Raw genomic sequence first — 22,083 nt, 5'->3', positions numbered from 1 at the left:
GAGGAAGAGCATGCCGACCATCTTCATATTGTTCTGGGTGTTCTTGGGAAACAAAGGTTTTATGCGAAATTTTCTAAGTGTGAATTTTGGTTGACTTCGGTTGCATTTTTTAGGGCATGTAGTTTCAAAAGAAGGGGTAATGGTAGATCCCCAAAATATTGAGGGGGTTAAGAATTAGGTTCAGCCTAGCGCTGTGACGGATGTTAGGAGTTTTATGGGGCTCACTAGCTACTATCGTCAATTTCTGAAGAACTTTACTTCTATTGCCACTCACTTGACAAATTTGACTAAAAAGGAGATACCATTTGAATGGACTGGAAAATGTGAGAAGAGCTTTCAGAAGCTCAAGACTCTTTTCACCATAGCACCTATCCTAGCACTATTGTCGGAAGGTAAAGATTGTGTTATTTATTGTGATGCTTCACATTCGGGTTTGGGTGTTGTGCTAATGCATGATAAGAATGTTATAGCTTATGTATCACAACAGTTGAAGGTGCATGAGAGGAATTATCCAACACATGATTGGGAGTTGGCAGCGGTAGTGTTTACTCTTAAGATCTGGCGCCATTACATCTATGGTGTCAAGTGTGAAGTGCTTATTGATCATCGTAGCTTGCAACATGTTTTCACCCAAAAGGATCTGAATTTGAGACAATGAAGGTGGTGGAGTTACTCAAAGATTATTGTGTGACCATCCAATATAATCCAGGTAAGTTTAATATAGTGGCGGACGCACTAAGTCAAAAAGCAGTCAGCATGGGTAGTTTGGCTTGCTTGGGTGCAACTAAGCGACCTTTGGCTAAGGAAATCTAGACCTTGGAGTCTAAATTCATGTAGTTGAGCATCTCAGAAAAAGTTGAGGTGTTAGTTAGCATTGAGGTTAGGGCCACATTTATTGATCAGATCAAGGCCAAACAGTTTGTGGATGAAAATTTGAACGAGCTTGAGAAGAACCCTGCGATTGGTAAGGCACAAGAGGCCACTCTTGATACAGAAGATGTTCTCAGTTTTAAAGAAAGAATTTTTGTACCTCGAGTTGATGACTTGATCCAGAATTTGTTGAAAGAATCCTATGGTTCGCGATATTCCATTCATCCGGGTGTGAACAAGATGCACCGAGATTTGAAACCAATTTATTGGTGGCCTGGTATTAAGAAGGACATAGCGGAGTTTATGGCTAAGTGTCAAAATTGCCAACAAGTAAAGTATGAACATCAAAGGCCTGCAGGTTTGCTTCAGAGAATGCCAATTTTGGAATGGAAGTGGGAAATGATAGCCATGGATTTTGTGGTTGGTCTGGCCAAGACTTTGGGGAAGTTTGATTCTATTTGGGTAGTGGTTGACAGATTGACTAAGTCAGGCCACTTTATTCTGGTAAGAATAGATTATAATGTTGAACAATTGGCTAAGGTGTATGTGAGAGAGATAGTGAGGTTGCATGGGGTGCCCCTCTCTATCATTTGAGACCGTGGTACGTAGTTTACCTCCAAGTTTTGGAGGATGTTACATGATGAATCGGGTACAAAACTCATTTTTAGTACATTTTTCCATCCACAGCATAGATATGGCACCGTTTGAGGTACTTTATGGGAGGGGATATAGATTACCCATAGGGTGGTTCGAGGCCGGAGATGTGAAACCTCAGGGGGGTTGATTTAGTGAAGGATGCTCAAGATAAGGTGATGAGTATTCAAGCTAAACTTTTAGCAGCCCAAAGTAGGCAGAAAAAGTATGCAGTCCATAAGGTAACAGACATGGCATTTTAGACTATTGAGAATGTTCTTCTTAAGGTATCACGCATGAAAGGGGTGATGAGATTTGGAAAGAAGGGCAAGCTAAGTCTGCGATACATTGGTCCCTTTGAGGTTCTTGAATGTGTTGGGCTAGTGGCTTTTAGAGTGGTTTTACCTCCTAACCTATCAGGAGTTCATCTGGTATTTCACGTGTCCATGTTGAAGAGATATCATGGTGACAGGGATTACATAATAAAATGGGACTTAGTTGTATTAGACAAAGACCTTCAGTATGAGGAGGAACCGATTTAAATTCTTGATCGTGATGTCCGGAAACAGAGGACCAAGAAGATTAAGTCCATGAAATTGCAATGGACACATCGTCCATTTGAGGAAGCTACTTGGCAAATCGAGAAGGACATACGAGACAAGTATCCCCTATTGTTCGTCGATACAGGTACTACTCCATTCTCTCTTTAGCCTATTTATCCTAAGTTTGTCACTCGAGGACGAGTGATGGGCAAATTGGTATCTATTGTAACGGCCAGTTCCCATCATTATAGAAAAGCTAAAGGGGAAAATTTTTGAGGTAGAAAACTTTTTCGTAGTAACTTGGAATTTCCCAACCTAGTCCAGATTTGGACGAAAACGGAGTCATTAAGGTCTAGGAAAATCTGGTAACAATTGGATGATCTAATTATGATTCTGATCACATGAGTAGATAGCTAAGACGTTAAGGAACCCTTATGACTTTACGAAATTGAATTTGGGTGAGTAGAACTCCCAAAACTGATCTTAGCGTGAACGGGTAATTTTTGAGTGTCATGGGTTGAAGGTGTTTTGTGAAATGGGGGTTTGGAATTCTTATTTTTTCTCATTGTTTTCGTGCAAGCCGCTAAGGTGGAATTTCCCGCCAGGGCGGGGCCGCTGTAGCGGGGTGAGGACCGTTGCGGCTGGACAGACACGACTTAAGTCAGAAATAAACCCCAAAAATGTTTTATTATGCACTTTTCGACTTCGAGAGCTAGGACACGACCCTATGCGAGTTCTGGACCATTTTTCACCATTCTTAAGGCTAAAGGTAAGGTTTTAACTCCCTGAATCCATTTTTTGATTCGTAGAATGTAAACTAGTGGGTAATTAACAATGAGGGAGGGTTTTGGTCCAGAAATAATAGTGAAAAAAAACTTAATCTGGATATGGGGATCAAGGGTTTAACCTAGGATTGATATTATTGTTTATAATCCGGGTAATTAGGTATTATTTATTTATCCTCGCACTATTATGTGTTTGTAGACCAAGAACAAGCTGAAAAAATACGGAAAGGGAAGAACCAAGTTTCTTAGGGGATTCAAGCTTTTTTCGAGGTAGGTGATGGTTGTGATTTCATGTTGTGTGATATATGTTTGTTCTGTCTAAATTATGATATATGTATGTATGCGAATGTTGCATTATTGATCACACTAATCGTATATGAGGATAGATGGATAATTGAATGTCATAAATCATGACTTGATTGTATGATTATGAGAATATACCTATGATTGTGGCTTGTTGAATGGATCGGGTGTTGCGTTCCGACACACTAACTTGGATCGGTTTCCACGTACCGGCATAAAAATTGGAACGGGTGTCACGATCCGACAAGATAACTTAGAACGCGTACCACGTACTTCCACACTAACAGTTTGTGTGTGGGTTACATGAGAGGACCATTGACTTGACATAACTGTGTAATTTAAGAATTGTGAAATTTAACGTTATTCGTAAATGATATTGATTTTGTATATGCTCGGTGTCTGCATGTTATTATTATGTTGTAATGGCTTATGTATGTTGCACTTAGTGGGATAACCGCATGATCCTACTAGTACACTATGGTTGTGTACTGATACTGCACTTGCTCTTTCTTTGTTGAGTACAAGGCATGTTCAAGCGGCTACTGACACACCTCGCTTAGAAGATCAGTGATCAATCGAATTCAAAGGTGAGTCAGTTCTTCCAGGCTGCCATGAGTTCTCTCTTCGTTTATGTCCATATTTCGGACTTAGACTAGTACATTAGGATTATCTTATGTTTAACTGAGTTGTACCCATTTTCTTAGACTTGTTGAACTTTATATGTTTTGGTACATTGACTTTCAGGTTCTAGATATTATTCCGCATTTGTTTTGATTAGACTTTTGTTTGGAGTTTATGGGAATTCCTATTTTTTTCCTTAGCATTAAAACCTGCTTCCATAACTTTAAATGCCTTAGTTTTCTGTTGAGTTGTTTAGTTTGGATTGTAGTAATGGTTCTCCCACCGGAGGGTTAGTGTGGGTATCAATCACGATGGTCTGGGTCATGACATAAAGGCTAGATTGAACCTCTCTGAAAGGGATTATATTTCTAAGTGGAACTCTCTTTCAAAGATCTGATGATATTCTCTTAACTGCAAATTCAATAACACTAATTACAAACCTAAATAGAGGAAAGCATTGTCTACTCATATTGTCACACCAATAAAGATTTTTACCTTCTAAATAGAAAGAAAAATACTAACCTCAGAATTTACTTCTTCTTCTTTCATGTTTTAATCTCCATTAACCATGAATACGTAGGACTTCTATGTACAAGACTAGCTTGCTAGTTGCTCGGTTTAAAAAAAAATTAAATTAAATATGTGGAGTTGGTTGCTCCTTTATTTCAATAATTTGAAAATATTTACAAAAGCAGGCCCGTGAAGAACAGCCCAAAACAATAATCTAAAATTGGAAATTGGATCCAATCCAAGTGGAAATGGAAATACAATAATATAGTTGTTTCTGCATCACCTCTGCCTCTCTTACACGCATATATTCTCTTGAAGCTTTGAGGAACAAGAATTTTATTCTTCTTATGTTGAGGAAAGTTTATGTGTGCCTCTTGTCGTCCTTCTCCTTCTTCATTCTCAGCTACCAGAAGTAAGTGTTTGTCCTGTGACCTTTCCATTTTGCAAACCCAGCTTCCTGATGTAATCTTCCTTTGCAATGGTGTACTCCGGTGGATACAACTTGATAGTTGCTCTATTTAACAACTTGTGTCTAGTGTACATTTGAAAAACATTTTAACAACCCTCCTTTTTGGTATTCACCATTTTTGAATTTGTCACGACCCAAGGTATATATCCCCTAGGCGTAACTTTGCGTATAGGACCCTGAGAGGCCCCATACAAGCCACTTAGCATTCATAACATAAGAAATAGAATGAAAAGAGATAAAGAAGTACATTGCAAGTCCAAAAGTTTTATAAAAGTAAAGAGGAAATCTAAAGACTTGTCGCATTAGCCATCTAGTACATAAGAATGAAATTTGGTCCTAGCCCATACATAATGTGCAAAACCGAAAGTAAGAAGGAAAACTGGAAATAAAGAAAATCCTTCCTCGAAGCATGAGGACTCACCAAAGCCTCAAATCTCTCAAATCAACCCCATCCACGAAACTAGGAACCCTGACTGTCGGACCTATACTTGGGGAAATGTAGGCAAGAGTATGCGTTAGCACAAAATATGTATGAAGTATGATAGCCAGGCATAGAACATTTGATAACATGCTTAAAAAGGGGAAATTTCATGACATGCAATGACCAAGTTAAAACATGATATAAAAAGGATTAGAAAACATGAGTCATAAAACATGGTCAGTGCAAGCTAATATCTTAAAGTTCATTGAACACATGTGAGATACTTCTTGAAGTAACCTTAATTCATTATTATTGTGGGAGATTTACCTTTAACTGACATATAAGATCGTGTGAGCTATCAACACGGAATAGAGTGTCTACCCCACACCAAAAAGGGGTATCCTACTTACCAAGGTAAGACCATGAACTTCTAGCTTATGTGGATCCACTAGCTAATGTCTATCTAAGACAATCATCCTATAAGGGCACATACGTATGTGATAAAGAGATTGCTTGTAGAAACTCGGCCTCTACTAATGGGAGAGCTCTCATGTCACGACCCAGACCATCGTGATTGGCACCCACACTAACACTCTGGTGGGAGAACCACTACTACAACCCAACAAAGCAAATAATCTAAAAACTAAGGCATTTAAATCAACACTAAGGAAATAAAAATAAAGTTCCCATAAACTCTAACAAAAGTCTAACAATAATAACTAACAATGCGGAAGAATAACCTAGAACCTGAAAGTCAATGTACCAAAACATTCTAACAATGAACCAAGTCTAAACAAGAAGAGATACAATCCCATACTAATGAACTAACTAAAACAAATGTCTAAGTCCGGAAATGGTGTACATAGACGAAAGAGAATCCCATGGCAGCCCGGAAGAATTGGCTCACCGTTGAATTCGAACGATCACTTATCTCCTAAGTGAGGTATGTCAGTAGCCGCTTGATGATGCCTTGTACTCAACAAAAATAAGAGCAAGGGCAGTATCAGTACACAACCACAGTGCACTGGTAGGATCATGTGGCTATCCCACTAGTGCAACATAAACAAGCCAAACAACATTATAATCAAATGCATACATATCACCATATACAATATCATCAACATTACGAACTACGAACAACGAACAATTTATGTTAAATCAATGGTCCTCTCATGGAACCAAAACCCAAATAGTTAGCATGCCGGAACGTGGCAACTGATCCCATATTTATGCCGGAACATGGCAATCGATCCTATTTTTATGCCGGAACGTGGCAACCAATCCAAGTTAGTTATGTCGGAACGTGGCAACCGATCCATTCAACACACCACAATCACAATCACAAGTATATCCTCAAGATCATACATTTAAGTCATCATTTCATGTCAATCATCATTCATCTATCTCATTTACAACAAGTGTGATCAACAATGCAACATTCATATATATAAAAGTATCATAATGAAACAAGAACAAGCATACATTAAACAATCATAGAATTACAACCATCACCTACCTCGAAACAAGCTTGAAACCCTAAGAAACTTGATCCTTCCCTTTCCAGATTCGTTCCGCTTGTTCTTGGTCTACAAACAATCAATATAATACGGGAATCAATAAACAATCATTAATTACCCGGATTACTAACAATTCTATGAACCCTAAGTCAAACCCATGATCCTAATTATCCAATTTAGGGTTGTTTCCACCATAGCATCTATAACAAAACCCTCCCCCATCAATATTCACCCATTCTATTTCGTTCTACGGATAAAAAAAATGGATTCAGGGAGTGAAAAACTTACCTTTAGCCTTAAGAATGGTGAAAAACGAGTAGGAGTTACCTGGGAGTCGTTTCTTGGCTCAAAAAGTCGAAAAGTGCATAATGAGGTCGTTTAGGGTTTATTAACGACTTTAATTCGTGTTGAGCCCTCCACAGAGGCCCCGCCAAAGCGGTAAAACCCAGCGTTAAAGCCGCATTCTCGAGACAGAGAGTTATTTCAAGATTTTCCAAATTCTCATTTCACAACTCACCTCTAACCCACGACGCTCAGTAAATATCCCTTACGCTAAGATCAATTTTGGGAGTTCTACTCATCCGAATTCAATTCTGTAAAGTGATACGGAATCCTTAACGAGTTATCTAACTACTAATGAAATCAACATCATAAATGATTCACCCGATTGTTACCATATTTCCCTACACCTCAATGACTCTGATTTCATCCAAATCTGGACAAGGTTGGGAAAATCCAAATACTATGAAAAAGTTTTTCGGCCCCAAATTTTCCCCCATTGGCTTTTCTATAATGACGGGAAAAAGTTGTTAAAATATATACCAATTTACCCATCACTCATCCCCGAGTTACAAAACTTAGGAAAATAGGCTAAGGGAGGAATGAAGTCATACCTGAATCGATGAGCAATTGGGGATACTTCTCTCACATGTCCCACTTGGTCTCCCAAGTAGCTTCCTCAATTGGATGATGCTTCCATTGAACTTTCACGGACTTAATCTCCTTGGTCCTCAACTTGCGCACATCACTATCAAGGATTGCAATCGGTTCCTCCTCATATTGGAGGTCCTTGTCTAATATAATTGAGTCCCACTTAATGATATAATCCCCGTCACCATGATACCTCTTCAACATGGATACGTACAATACCGGATGAACACTTGATAAATTAGGAGTTAAAGCCAATCTATATGCTACCAGCCCCATACATTCAAGAATATCAAATGGACCAATGTATCTAGGACTTAGCTTACCCTTCTTACCAAATATCATCACCCTTTCATAAGTGATACCTTAAGAAGAACATTTTCACCAGATTGAAACGCCATGTCACTTACTTTATGATCCGCATACTTCTTTTGTCTACTCTCGGCTGCTAGAAGTTTATCTTGAATACTCCTGACCTTATCTTGAACATCCTTCACTAAATCAACCCCCAATGGTTTCATATGTCAAGCCTCAAACCATCTTATGGGTGATCGACATCCCCTCCCATAGAGTGCCTCGAATGGTGCCATATTATTGCTGGAGTGATAACTATTTTTATAGGAGAATTCACACAAAGGTAAGAACTTCTCCCAATGCCCTCCAAAATCAATCACACATGTCCTCAACCTGTCTTCCAACACTTGAATAGTCCTCTCTGACTGTCTGTCTATCTGTGGATGGAAGGTTGTACTAAAAGTGAGTTGTGTGCCCAATTCATCATGCAATTTCCTCCAAAACATGGACGTGAATTGGGTACCACGGTCTGAGATGATAGAGAGGGGCACTCCATGCAACCTCACTATCTCTTTCACATAAACTTTAGCCAATTGTTCAACATTATAATCTATTCTTACCGGAATAAAATTGGCTGACTTAGTCAATCTATAAACCACTACCTAAATGGAATCAAACTTCCCCAAAGTCTTGGGAAGACCAACCACAAAATCCATGGCTATTCTTTCCCACTTCCTTCCACAAAATCCAGGCCTTTTATGTTCATAATTCACTTGTTGGCAATTTTGGCACTTCGCTATGTCTTTCTTCATGCCCGACCACCAATAAATTCGCTTCAAATCTCTATACATCTTGGTCACACCCGGATGAATAGAATATTGTGAACAATGAGACTCCACCAACAATTTCTCAATCAAATCATCAACTCTAGGAACACAAATTCTCCCTTTAAAATTGAGTACACCATCTGAATCAAGAGTGGTCTCTTGTGCCTTACCAATCGAGTCTTATTTTTAAGTTCCTCCAAATTCTCATCTTCAAATTGTTTGGCCTTGATCTCGTCAATGAAATTGGCCCTTACCTAAATAGTAGCTAGCACCCCACTTCTTTCTGAGGTGCCCAACTGTATGAACTTAGACTTTAAGGTTTGAATTTATTTAGCCAAAGGTCGCTAGGCTACACTCAAGCAAGCTAAACTACCCATACTCAATGCTTTTCGACTCAAAGTGTCTACCACCACATTATCCTTCCCCGGATGGTATTGAATGGTCACATCATAATCCTTATATAACTCCATTCACTTTCGCTGTCTCAAATTCAGATCCTTTTGAGTGAACACATGCTGCAAACTACGATGATCAGTAAACACTTCACACTTAACACCATAGAGGTAAAGCCGCCAAATCTTAAGAGCAAACACTACTGCTGCCAAATCTAAATCATGTGTTGGATAATTCCTCTCATGCACCTTCAATTGGCGTGAGGCATAAGCTATAACATTCTTATCCTGCATCAACACATCACCCAAACCAGAATGTGAAGAATCACAATAAACAGTAAAATCCTTACCTTCAACCGGTAATGCTAGAATGGGCGTTGTGGTCAAAAGAGTTTTGAGCTTTTGAAAGTTCTCACATTTTTCAATCCATTCAAATGGTATCTCCTTTTTGGTCAAATTAGTCAAGTGTGTGGCGATAGAAGAAAAGTTCATCACAAATCAATGATAATAGCTAGCGAGCCCAACAAAACTCCTTACTTCCATCACAGAGCTAGGTCTAACCCAATTCTTAACCACCTCAATCTTTTGGGGATCTACCATTACCCCTTCTTTTGAAACTATATACCCCAAAAATGCAACCAATTTCAACCAAAATTCACACTTGGAAAATTTAGCATATAGTTTTTGCTTCCCAAGAACACCCAAAACACTACGAAGATAGTTGGCATGCTCTTCCTCACTTTTCGAATAGACCAAAATATCATCAATAAACACTATGATGAAAGAATCAAGAAATGGTTTGAACACCCCATTCATTAAACTCATAAAAGTTGCAGGCGCATTGGTCAAACCAAAAGACATAACCAAAAACTCATAGTGCCCATAGCGAGTTCTAAACGCCATCTTGGGCACATCCTCAGGCCTAATTTTCAATTGATGGTAGCCAGACCTTAGATCAATCTTAGAGAAAACTGATGCACCTTGCAATTGGTCAAAAAGATCATTTATTCGAGGCAAAGGGTACTTGTTTAGAATAGTGACCCTATTCAATTGCCAGTAATCTATACACATCCTCATACTACCATCATTTTTCTTAACAAACAAAACTGGAACACCCCATGGGGAAGCACTAGGACGAATAAATCCTTTATCAAGAAGTTTTTGAATTTGAGCCTTAAGCTCTCTTAATTCTGCTGGAGCCACGCGATATGAAGGGATAGAAATGGGACCCGTACCAGGCTCTAAATCAATGTAAAAATCTATATCTCTATCCAGAGGCATACCGGGCAAGTCATTAGGAAACATTTCACTACATTCAGATACCACAGGAATAGACTCAATGGATGGAGCCTCAATCTCAACATCCCTAATATGAGCCAAATAAGCCAAACAACACTGCTCTACCAGTTTACTAGCCCGAATGGAGGATATAATCTTAGCTTGTTTAGGCTTGTACACCCCTTCCCACTCTAATTTTTCCCTTCCCGAAATTTCTAGAGTTACAGACTTAGTATTACAATTAAGCACATCATAATAGGGGGACAACCAAGTCATGCCTAAGATTATGTCAAAGTCAATCATATCCAAAATCACTAAATCAGCCTAAGTCTAAAATCCCATAAACAAAATAGGACAAGCATGATAGACATGGGTAACTATGACTGACTCTCCAACTAGGTAGAAACACGAATAGGGGCATCAAGAATATCACAAATCATATCAAAATCTGAGGCAAATCTCACGGATACATATGAATAAGTAGAACCCGGATCAAACAACACATTTGAGCCATCCGGTCATATATAAGAATAGTACCTCTAATCACCACATCAGACGCCTCATCCTTATTCCTGCTCGAAAAAGCATAACATTGAGCCCTATCATCATGACGAGCCACCTCCATGCCTGGCTGTGCATTACCCCAACCTCCGTTACCATTACCATTTCCTCTACCTCCACGGCCTCATTGATTACCTCCTCGCCCACCTTGTGGACGCCCTCAACCATTATTACCATTCCCCATGGGTACCACTGCTCTAGACTGCTACTGCGCGAAATCTAACACACGTGGGTGAGGACAATCTCTCCTCATATCCGCAGGTTCTCCACCGTTGTAACAAGTACTATCAAAATATGGTTTGTCACCCATCGAATGAGCGAATCCCTGGCTATCCTGAAAATTATGAGATGGAGCCTTCGAGTAACTACCTGTAGAGGTGGGCATGACGGACTGAATTGGCTTGGCTGCAAGCGTTGGCCTTTCGGACCCCTTGGAATAAGAACCTTGAAAGTTACCCAAGTTCTTGGCCCTTTTTGCCTTTACCTTAGCTTGAATGTCTCGCCTCACCCCTTCCACTTTCTTAACATAGTCTGTTACCTCAATAAAGCTCCTCCCTGCAGAAGTCATATGAACAAATAATACTTGCAACTCAAAATTCAATCCTCTAAAAAATAACCGGATCCTCTCCTCCTCTGTAGTCACCAACTGCGTAGCATATCTAGATAAAGAATGGAACTTGGCCTCATAAGCAGCCACAGACATACCACCTTGCTCCAAAGCCATAAACTCATCTTTCTTGCGATCCCTCAAAGTCCTAGGCACATACTTCTCTAGAAACAAAGCATGAAATTGGGTACAAGTAAGTGGAGGTAAAGTAGAAGATTTGCACTCCATATGAGATCTCCACCACTTCTTGGCCTCACCTTGAAGTTGAAAAGACATAAACTCAACCCCATATTGATGAACAATACCCAATTTATGCACCCTATCATAGCAATCCAAAATGAACTCATACACATCCTTACTCTCAGAACCAAGAAATACTGGAGGCTTAAGCTTCAGAAACTTAGTCAACATGTCATGCTCATTACCAGTCATGACAGAACCCAACAAAAGGCGGAAGAAAGCATCATTACCTCCCGCCTTAGGCGCAGTGCTAGCAGCATGATGATTTGTAGGAGATTTAGTTGCTTGAACAGATGGAAACACTCCAGTACCAGCCAACCCTTTCAAGAATGACATGATTTGTTGAGCTAACACCGGATCGATGGGAGGAATACATGTAGCCTCAGCCTGCATCTCTTCCTCTTATCCAACTTTCTCAACATTATCAACCTCAACCTCTTCTTCCATTTCCTCATGATGCATGGGAGGGTTCTCATTCATAGGAGCATTCTCAACAGGAGCTCCATTTCCAGTAGGCGCTACTCTTCCATGGCCTCTACCCCTAGCTCTTCCTCTACCCTTGCCTCGACCACGACCTCTCGCTGCAGATTCCTCAATCGGAGCATTGACGGGAGTTACAGGCCTAACGCCGTTGAATCTAGTATTAACCATCTGCGAACAAAAGAGTGAAGGAGGTTAGATACTAATTTGAATCGCCAGAATCCAATTGGAATCAAGTCATAGCACGAAATGAGACAAGAGAAAAATAGAGATTTCCTAAAGTCCTATAGCCTCTTGAAGGAAAGTAAAGGCGTCCCCGTACCATTTCGTGAGACTCTAGTAGCCTCGTTTTGGAACATCGAGATCAACGAACCTAGGCTCTGATACCAACTTTATCACGACCCACGCACTCCGGTGGGAGTACCATTACTACAACCCAACCAAGCAAATAATCTAAAAACTAAGGCATTTAAATTAACACTAAGGAAATAAAAATAGAGGTCCCATAAACTCTAACAAAAGTCTAACAATAATAACTAACAATGAGGAAGAATAATCTGGAACCTGAAAGTCAATGTACCAAAACATTCTAACAATGAACCAAGTATAAACAAGAAGGGATAAAACCCCATACTAATGAACTAACTAAAACAAATGTCCCGGAAATGGTGGACATAGACGAAAGAGAATCCCATGGCAGCCCGAAAGAATTGGCTCACCGCTGAATTCGAACGATCACTGATCTCTTAAGCGAGGTCTGTCAATAGCCGCTTGAAGATGCCATGTACTCAACAAAAATAAAAGCAAGTGTAGTATCAGTACACAACCACAGTGTACTGGTAGGATCACGTGGCTATCCCACTAGTGCAATATAAACAAGTCAAACAACATTATAATCACATGCATACATATCAACATATACAATATAATCAACATTACGAACAACTTCACAATTTATGTCAAATCATTGGTCCTCTCATTAAACCCAAACAGTTAGCATGCTAAAACGTGGAAACTTATCCCATATTTATGCCGTAACATGGAAATCGATCTCATTTTTATGTCGGAACATGGCAATCGATCCAAGTTCGTTATGCCAGAAGTGGCAACCGATCCTTTCAACACACCACAATCACAATCACAAGTATATCCTCAAGATCATACATTTAAGTCATGATTTCATGGAAATCATCATTCATCTATCTCATTTACAACAAGTGTGATCAACAATGCAATATTCATACATATACTAGTATCATAATGAAGCAAAAACAAGCATACATCACACAATCATAGAATTACAACCATCACCTATCTTGAAACCTTAAGAAACTTGATCCCTCCCTTTCTGGATTCGTTCCATTTTTTTGGTCTACAAACAATCAATATAATATGGGAATCAATAAACAATCATTAATTACCCGGATTACTAACAATTCTCTGAACCCTAGGTCAAACCCATGATCCCAGTTATCCAATTTAGGTTTGTTTCCACCATAGAATCTATAACAAAACCCTCCCCCATCAATATTCATCCATTCTATTTCATTCTACGGATCGAAAAATGGATTCGAGGAATGAAAAGCTTACCTTTTGCCTCAAAAGTGGTGAAAAACGAGTAGGAGTCACCTGGGAGTCGTTCCTTGTCTCAAATAGTTGAAAAGTCCATAATGAGGTCGTTTAGGGGCTTATTAACGACTTTAATTCGCGTCAAGCCCACCACAGCGGCCTCGCCAAATCAGCAAAACCCAGCGCCAAAGCGGCATTCTTGAGACATAGAGTTATTTCAAGAATTCCAAAATTCTCATTTCACAACACACCTCTAACCCACGACACTCAGTAAATACCCTTTATGCTAAGATCGATTTTAGGAGTTCTACTCGCCCGAATTCAATTATGTAAAGTCGTACGAATTCCTTAACGAGTTATCTAACTACTCATGTAATCAACATCATAAATGATTCACCCGATTGTTACCAGATTTCCCTACACCTCAATGAATCCGATTTCGTCCAAATCTAGACAAGGTTGGGACAATCCAAATACTACGAAAAAGTTTTCCGGCCTCAAATTTCCCCCGTTGGCTTTTCTATAACGACAGGAACAGGTCGTTACATCCCATCTCAATATTCTCTTGGTGCTAAGTGTAAATCCTACGGAATAGTCATTTTATTAACTTGTTCTTATTATCCATGGAAGGGCACGACATCTTGCCAATCCACGCTAAGTCATATGTCATCCCTGGAAAGGTACAATTATGCCAATCCAAGATATTTTTCTTTAGAATAGCTCCTTATCTTTGATTCATTTTAGGTAAGAAGACCTTTCAACTTTAGAATCATTTATGTGAGAAAACCTTTCATATTCATGCATGAGGTTGTTATGTGAATAATTATTTCACAACAATTAACCACAACAACAACATATATGCTTTTACACTCAAAGCAATCTACATAATCTGATCAATTCCATAAGAACATGCATAATTTCATAAATCACCTTTCATAGTTCAAAAACCATCTTCAATCGTCAATATTCAAAAAACATGGGTTAAGCATGGGTTCATGGGAATTCATCATAAAATCGTGTAATTATTTCAATTCATGCTTGATAGATCATAAAACAATCAAATAAATCAATATTTAAAGGAACTCATGACATGGAAGAAAACTCTAACTCAATCGGGGAATTCTAACTTTGTAAATTGGAGAAATTGGGAACTCCATGGAGGAAAGGGATCCATGGATGAACACTATCATACCTTAGAGTTCAAAGCCCACAATTAATGGTGAATTTGGAGACTTGCTCTTAAAATCCTAGTCTTCTTCTTCAAGCTTTAGAGAGAGAAATTTTTGGGGAAGCACTTTGAGGGATTTGGGGAAATTTAAAAAGTGATTTCGGAATGGTTAGATTTTAGGCTTAAAACACTTATATAGGATCTAGGATTAGGATTAAAATGACCTAGTTAGGTATTAGATGCATAGGAAAAGACCCATATAACCTTGAAAAAAATAACTAACGAGTTTTATTTTTCTAAGTTAATCTCCACGGACGGGTCTATCGTCAGTGGACCCTTCTACTAGTTGTGAACCTATCGGTGACTCATTGCCTTAGAATATGGGGGTTGTCCCTATTTTATTGGTTAATTCTTTCACAATACATTTTTTCTAAAGGTATTAATCTTATGATTTCTTTTATATTTTCCAATATATATTCTATGTATTGTATGTCGTGAGTTTGTTAGAATGTTTCTGTATTTTCTTTTATTAAATTACTTAATAATGTAATATCTATTATAGTTTGTTGCCAATATTCTAAGTATTCCTGATATATCATTAATCTGAATATTGAATTTCTAGATCACTTAAATTAAATTTTAACATTTCATTTTCTATCATATCTGTCTCATCTATTTCATACGATATCTGGCTTATTAATTCTTCTTCTTCTTCTTCAAATATCTTTTCCCATATTATCCTTCTTAGATCTATAACTTTTATATTTTCGAGTATATAAAGGATTAATGTTTTATATGTCAATATCATTTCATCATGTAAATAAGACATAACAATTTTAATACAATTCCCTTATATCATAATTTTGACGAATATTATTCATATTAGATTACTATAAACTAGATTATTTCCAATCATGTTTTCCTGTCACTATCAACATTGTACTTTCAAAGGTACTATCTTCCTAACAGCGCCTCAACTTCGTTTACTCCCCTCACGGCTTCTCATGCCTATGGTTTCAACATTAGGATGGCATAGTCTGGAAGTTTTTCTTTTTTTTCCTCATGTTAACAAACTAGAACACATACTGATAATAATTCTAGTATATAATAACTAATATAAACTTATTCTATCAATACTATGATATTCAGGAATTAATAGATTTAGCTATGCATAATCATGAATATATGTACATGTGTAGTATCTGCATCTGCAATATTTTGATCCATAGCTTAGCTTGAAATTTATATTTTTATTGAGAGAATATTTTGTATACAAGAGGCTTTGTTTTCCGTCGAGAAAGTCTTGCCTTATGTTGTCTTCTGGCTCTACTATATATACAACTATAAGTAACTCTACTATAGTTACTATAATCTATACTATAGTTACTTTACATAAACTATAGTTACTTTACATCTATAGTAATGTACACGTTGCTTTACATTATCTAACTTTTCTTCCACTAACTTTTCTTTTGTAATAAGACAAATAACTTTTCCTTTGCTGATTTTTTATCTTGTCGGCCTCCTTTATTCTAGATTGACAGCTGGAATTACATTATCTTCGCCATAACATTTTGAGCATTGATGGTCTAGGTATTTGTGTCCAATAGTTCTGCAATAATTTGTCATTATCTCTGGTGAAATAAAACTTCGTCGTATAGCTCTTGTAGTTGGTTGTTGTTCAGGTTTTAGTAGACTTAATATCCACTGACGTATTTCTTCCATATCTACTTCTCTGGTCTCTCTAGAGTTTGAATATATCATGGTTTGTTCTCTGGCGTAATAACTCCATACTGAATTTCCACTTAAATAATTAGTTGATAATTCATTTAATATTGTAGCTATCCCAATAACTTTTTTTCTTCCATAAAATCCTGGTATTTCAACCTTTTGTATCTCTTCTTGTTTTTTTATTTTCTCTGGTATTATCATTTCTCTTGTCAATCCGATCTTTATCACTTGTATAATTGGTTTGATTTCATCATATAATATCTCGGCTGGCGCTGAATAAAATTTTATATAAAATAGTGTTCCTTTAGTTATCCGTTTATAATGCATAAATGCTTTGTGTAGCTCTGAGATTGTTGATATCTCGTCTCCTGTCACGGTATATACGGTACATAGTAATCCATAGTGATAGCAAGTTCCTACTAGATTAGTACTGGTTCCTGGTTGTGCAATCAATTTGTTATATCCTTGTAGGTTTTGGGTAATATAGTCTTCATTAGGGTTTTTTGCATTTTTGGATCTGGGATTTAGGTTTAAGAAAGTTTGTATTTTGTGAATATTTTCTATATAGGCTCTGGTTATATGATTATATGTCTTTTTGTTTTGTCCTAGACTCTCCTTATATGTATTAAGCTGAGGTGGTAGGAATAATGGTTCTTTTTGAGCTTTTGGTGTAAATGGCTTTTCAAATATTTTGTTCATGTTTGTATTAACATATCTAGTTTTGTTTTCTTCCTTTGTTGCAGAGGTGCTTCCTGTAGCTGCATGTAACAAATTATTAGTTTGAGTTTTTTGGTGTTTCCCATCGTCACCTTCTAGCTCTGGAATTTTCATGTCTTCCGATTGACTTAGCTCCGCATATTTATTGTCATGTTGCTGACTTTTCATTTGTTGTAGCTCTTTATCCAAGCTATCTACTTTTGTACAAAGCAATGTCATAGTATTGAGTATCTTTTCAATATTATTTTCTTTGTCTAGATCCGTCTGTGTAGCTTTGTCTTGAAATGTAATCTGCAATGACATTTTTGTTGGTACTTATCACTTCTATTGTAAATGTAAAATTTTGTATATTTAATACTAGTCTTCGTATTTCTTTGGTTGTTACTGCATCTTGTATCTTCCTTGTGATCCACCATTTTACCTGCGTATTATCTGTTCTTACAATAAACTTATTATATACGATATATGGTTCAAAAGCTAATAAACATTTATATAGTGCATATAATTCCTTTCTATTTATTTCCCATTTTATTTCAGGATTTGTAAATGTTCCTGAATAATATCTACAATGATGTTCTATTTTTTCTTTATCATATCTGTATTTTAGTACTCCTCCATAAATTATTTCACTTGCGTCTGATTCTACTACGTATATAAATTTTTTATTTTCGTCTGGAAAGTATAATTTAGGTAATTTCTTACATAATAATTTTATATTTTGTATTTGTTCTTGGTCTTTTTTGTCAAAATAATATTCTACATCTTTCTTTAGTTTTTTATGTAAAGGTTTAAGATTTTCTGCTAAATTAGGTATATATTCTCTTACCTGGTTTACTAATCCCAAAAATGATTGTAATTTCTTTTTCGTATCTATTTGTTCTTCAGAATTTATTATTTTTTGTACTATGTGATTTTGTATTTTTATTTCGTTCTTATCTATTTGTATTCCTAGAAATTCTATTTGGTTCTTCATTATTTCTGCCTTTTTCTTACTTAAACTTATTCCTGAGTGTGTTATAATATGTATAAATTTTTCTAGTAATCGTATATGATCTTATTCTGTTTGTGAATATAACAATATATCATCTATGTATACTATATAATTTTCTAGTTGGTTAAAGTAATTATCCATAAAATGTTGGTATCTACCTGGTGCATTTTTATATCCAAAAGGTAGTACGTTCCATTCATAGAATCCTTGGGGTACTGTAAAAGCTGTTAATTTTTTAGATTCTTCTTCTAACTTTAGATGATACAATCCTGATTTACAATCAAATTTGCTAAAATAATTGTATCCTTGTATTTGTCGTACTTTTAATATTTTGTTTGGTATGAGGTAATTATATGTTTTTGTTTTTGCATTTAGATTTCTATAGTCAATAACCATACGACTTTTACCTCTTTTATGTTCACTATGTTTATTTACTATGAATGTTGGACTTTTATGTTTACTATTACTTTCTTGAATATATTTGTTTTCTAATAGTTCTTTTATATGCATTTTAAATTCTTTTAAATCTTCAAAATTATATTTCAATGGCTTTTGGGTTATTATACTATTTTCATCAATTAGTTCAATTTTTACTTTTGCTTTGTGTTTTTCCCATCCTTTTAAGGGATCTTCACTGTATAACATATCTAATTTTTCTTGAATTATTTTTAATTTATCTATTGAAAATATGATTAATTCTATATTGTGGGTACTTTCTTTAATATTTTCTAATTTTTGAGTGACTTTTTCACTTCCTCTAATCCATGGTGTAGACTTTCTATTTTTATTATTTACTCTTTTTGCTCCTATTTTTTGCTTACATGGTGTAGTAAACCACCAATGTGTTTTTGTTATTATGTGAGGGTATAGTTTTTCTAAAAACGACATTCCTAAAAGCATATCTTTATTTATAAATTCATAACTATATATATCTTCTATAGTTAATATTTTATCCCATATTTGTAACTTTATATTTCTTGCTTTATATGTTATCATACTTCCTTCATTATTAAATCCTGTTACTACTATAGGTATTTTTAATTTCTCCCATTTTTCGTCTGGTAGACAATTATGTTTACACATATTTGCTTCTGCTCCTGTATCTAACATTGGAGTGTAATATCTGTTATAGTAATTTTCTACTATTATTTTCGCAAGTATATAAATTTTCATATTGCTCTTTTAATTATGATCTTTTTATTTTTATAGGTTATAATTAATTGTGTATTTTCTAGATTATATGATTTCATTTCTTCTAACCATTTTATTTCTAATGTCATATTATCTCCTTGGTATATCTTAAATGTTATTGGTATGATTATTCCTCCTATTATTACTTCTTTTTGAGTTATTTCTTCTATATATGATAATTCTTTTGGTAATTTCGGGCATACTTGTTCTTTAACAGTTATTTCTTCTTCTAATACTAGTTCTCTTGGTATATAATTTTCTTCATGTCCAGCATTTATTATGATAATATGCTTTCTTTGTTCTATTATTCCAGTTATACAATAGTGGTATGGTTCAATTTCTTTTATCATCTGGTATTCTACTGATTTTCTTGAGGGTTGAGATATATCATTATCTTTATCTATGTTTTTTATCCTTTTCGATGTACTTATTCTATCACTTACTATTTCTAGATCTTCTTATATGTCTATTTCTTTATAACTATAATCATTATTATCTATTACTGTAACTATTTTCTCAAAAGGGTTTTCTATCTTTATTTTATTTATCTTATTTGTTGCTGTTATCTTATGTTTTGTTGTTAATACATATAGATTTTTACTCGCTGTAAATATTTTACTTCCTGGGGCTAACTCTATTCCTAACATTTTCCAATATAATACTAATGATTTATCTATATTTCGATCATTTATTGCTACTGAATAATTAGCACTTATTAAAAATTTGAATTTTTAGTATATTAAATTTTCTTTTACTGCACTTATTATGCTTCTTTCTATTGGCTCTATTATTCTATCATCTGCCAAATATATTTCTATTGGTGTATCTATTCCTTCTCTAAAACAAGCTTTTATTAATATCTCTATTCCGCCTAAGTGTACGTCTTTTAAGGGGTCTTTAGCTTTAATTTCTTGTATTTCTTTATTTATTATAGGTATTCTTGTTTTTCCTTTTGTATATTTACAATCTATTATATGTTCTTTTTGACTTACTACATAATATTCCTCTTTTTGCCTTTTAAATATATTTCTTAGTACTGGTATTTTGAATATTTTTTCTACACTGAGATCTAATTCTTTTCCTTTTATCTATTCAAATATATTGATATCAAATATTATTTTTTGTTCTGTAGATTCTTCATTTATATACTCTTCTTTATTTATTATTTGTACGTCTTTTTCAATCATCATTATAGTCTTCTTCTATTTCATTTTCAGATAGTTCGTTCTTAAATTCATATATGCTATCATCACTTTCTGGTTCATAATCTATATAGTCTATTTGTGTATATGTTTCATCATTAATTATTATTTCAGATATTTGTTTTTTCTTTGGATTCTTAGGTACTTTACAATCTTTAGCTAGGTGTCCTAGTTTTCCGCAATTATAACATGTACATTCTGTTATTTTCTTCTTTGGTCTAAAAGGTCTTTTTGCTTTAGTGTTTTTTATATAATATCTTCTTCTTGGTCTTTTATACCTATATTGGGATTTATATTTTTTATATTTCCCTGATTTTCTATATTTCTTTTTATAATAATTATCATTACATCCGAATTGAGGTGCTATCTTATCTTTATAACATGCTAGATTTTTAATTATTGTTTTTTCCATTTTCATCTCTTCTCTATATTTTTCACATATTTCTGAATACCATTTTTGTAAATATCTCATTCTTGCCCCAAGTGTATCTTGTAATCCTGCTTCATTCCAGTCTTTTATTATTTTAGAACTAAATGGTTCTGGTAATTTTGTAAAATATAATTTTCTTATTTCTTTTGCTTCTTCTGTATTATATGTTCCTTTATAATAATCTCTAAATACACATGTGTATTCTTCTATATAACACATATTACATATAGCTAATTTTAACATTAAATTTCTATTTAACTGTTTCTCTTTATTTTGTTCTTCTACTTCTGTAGTTGTACTACTAAATTCATTTCTTATAGCTATTTCATATTTATTTAATATGTCAATTGGTGTAGTTGCAATTTCGCCATCTATTTTCTTATTATTTCTTAATGTTTTTATACTTTCTTCTGCTAAGTTTTGTAACTATAATTTTACTGTTCCTATTAGTGTCCATTCTATATATCCTGGTACTTCTGTCATTCCAATTTTGTTATCTATTAGTTGTTTTGATATGTATCCTACCCATAGTTGTATTGTTTTATTTATATCCGTTACACAATCTAAATCTAAAAAATCATTATTTCGTGATGTTGTAGATGGTGTCCATTTTTTGTTTAATCTTTTCTTCCATAAACTATCATATCTGTCAGATTCTTCATAGCTAACTGTGTATTAATCAGGACTTAGTGTTTTTGGATTTTTTACTTCAGGTGTGCTTGTACTTGCTTTATTTTTTATTACTTCTATATTTATTTCTATTGTGTTATTGATTATTTTCATTTCTCCTATTTTTTCTGATATTTC

Source organism: Solanum verrucosum, unplaced genomic scaffold (assembly GCF_900185275.1).
Source record: "Solanum verrucosum unplaced genomic scaffold, falcon-dt-bn FXZP01000084.1, whole genome shotgun sequence".
In the NCBI taxonomy this organism is placed as follows: domain Eukaryota; kingdom Viridiplantae; phylum Streptophyta; class Magnoliopsida; order Solanales; family Solanaceae; genus Solanum; species Solanum verrucosum.
This window is presented reverse-complemented; position numbering follows the sequence as displayed.